Genomic DNA, 2,503 nt, shown 5'->3' with positions numbered 1-2,503 from the left:
ATGTTAAGTAAGTCATTCTGGAGATAGCACAGAAATTTGTGGAGACAGAATCAGGGAGAGCACTTGAGAGGTGCTCACCATAGCCCAGCTGAGAGAGTGACGGGCTGGAATCTATGATGGCAATGAAGATAGAGAAAAATTCGTTCAAGAAATAGAAGGTAAAATCTGACAACACTTGGGGGTTGGAAACGGAAATATGAAGAAGAAAGAAATGTCAAGAATTACACTGAGATGTCAGGTGTAGGTAGAGTTTGCTATCATTTTCTGAAAAAAACAAACAAACAAACAAAAAAAAAAAACAGAAAGAATATCACTTTTAGTGAAAGAGACATCTGGGTTACTTAAAGTATCATGAAATGGACTTTTCCAAAATCATTCAAGTAAAAGGAAGGCTGAACTTTGACACACAAGAGATGGTGATGGCAGTAACGGTGGCCTTGAGACCAGGACCTGTACCGGCCTCTAGAAAGGTTATTCTTATCTGGAGCACATAGAGACTGGAATATTTGAGTGAAAAAAAATAAAACTTTCACATTTATTCTTGGAGTCTTGTTCTATTTGAAGAAGTAAAGAATTAGGCCTTATTCAGAGTTGCAAATTTTGGTAAGCCCTAAAATGAACAGAATATTGTATCGAATGAAAGCAGTTCTCCAATTCTATTCACTAAACATTTACTGATTTTCTTTCAGGTTTAATTATTATGATAGGCATTGAATAGTAATTATCAACCACTTCACTGGTGTGTATACTAACACACAAAGAGACATAGTTTTCAAAGTGTAGTATTGCTTTCAACTTACACCAATCTTTACCCATTGTCCCAATTGATTGAATCAGATTATTTGAGTGACAAGTTAGATTTTGAAGTTAATGAAATGTTTAAAAGGCCATGGTGATTTAAGTGCTGAGGTGGTATACAAAACAGATTGATTCATGTTCAATACAATTTCATCAGAAAATCTTATCCATAAAACAACCTTTTTCACACATCTAGTATTAATTCATTGCTTTAAAAGTTTCTACCATTTATCAAAGTAAGTTACATTTCCGGTTTTTTTTTTCAACCATAAACAGCAGCATTAATTTTTACAAACATTAATGATGAGCCATACTCACTCACAACTATTTATGTCTAAGTTGTCTTAGATAGATTGAACAGTTTCTGAGTAACTAATGACAGTATCCAAGCTTCTGACATATTTTTGAAAACTTATTTCTATATAGGTCAAAATTTAAATCAGTTGTAATACATGATCCACTCAAATATATTCTCTAGAATTAACTATTAAAATGAAATACCAAAGTGGTTCCCCCAAGACGGCAATTTATATTTGCAGTGCAGGGTCACTGAACCAAAGCACAGTGTAATCAAGGAAATTTTATTTCTTGTCTTCTTTTTCCTAAGATGTTTCTTACTCCCAGTTACATGAAAATGTACATTACAAGAAAAGAAAAATTAGCACACGTAGAAGTAAATATAATGTATACCATATTGATATCAGCTTTGCTTTATCTATTAAATGATAAAACAGACTTCAGGATCTTGTAACTCTGTGTTCACTGGAAAGCACAGAAATTCTTCAGAGCCTGAAGAGTCATATTTAATGTATTATTCAAATAGTGTCCAAACATTGGTTAGATAGAACGCAAGTGGCCTTAAAAATCTCTGTAGATTTAGGTGGGCACGTTGGTGCATGCCTGTACCCAGCTACTGAGGAGGCTGAGGCAGAAGAATCTCTTGAACCTGGAAAGCAGAGGTTGCAGTGAACCAAGATCATTTAAAAAAACCTTAAAAAAAAGAAATCTCTGTAAACTCACCTCAATTGAACAGTCCTGATAATTTACAGAAGCATGTAATACACTAAGAGACCCCCGATGTGCAATGTCTTTGCCCACAAAGCATTTCATGTGTTGATCTACTGGAGTGTGTTTGTGTGTGTGTGTTTGTGTGTGTGTGTGTGTATGTGTGTGTGTGTCTGTGTGTGTCTGTGTCTGTGTGTAGGTGAGTGAGTATGGGTTTGTGCAAGTGTGTGTGTGTGTTTACATTGTGTATGTGTCTGTTGGGATGCCACCATTAGGAATTCAGAAGAGTGAAGACCATAAACTTGTAAACATGCTTGCTTCCTAAGAAGTGTACCAAACATGTTCAAAAGTAACGAAACCAAGTAAACAAATTAGACATTAATTAAATTTAATGCCGGGCAGGAAAGAAGTATTCAAGGCCAGGAAACAGGAAAAAGTATAATCAAATGAATGAATTTTTTAAATTAATTAGTAGAACGAGACAAGAATGTTTTTTAAACTTTAATTTCTGGTGAATATCAGTCTATAAAACTAAGAATTACATGGCTGCCAATTGACTAAAAGCAGTACTTTAGATTTGAGCTAGTGAAACAGCCATATATGATGTTCTAATTCCATTTTCTGTCTCAAGAATGACTTGTTTAAATGATTTCTTTTTGAAATGTTACATTCTCATCTTGAAAGAGCTTCACACAACTTA

Source organism: Cebus imitator, unplaced genomic scaffold, assembly GCF_001604975.1.
Source record: "Cebus imitator isolate Cc_AM_T3 unplaced genomic scaffold, Cebus_imitator-1.0 Scaffold858, whole genome shotgun sequence".
Lineage (NCBI taxonomy): Eukaryota > Metazoa > Chordata > Mammalia > Primates > Cebidae > Cebus > Cebus imitator.
The sequence above is the reverse complement of the archived record's forward strand: the minus strand, read 5'-3'. Positions refer to the sequence as shown.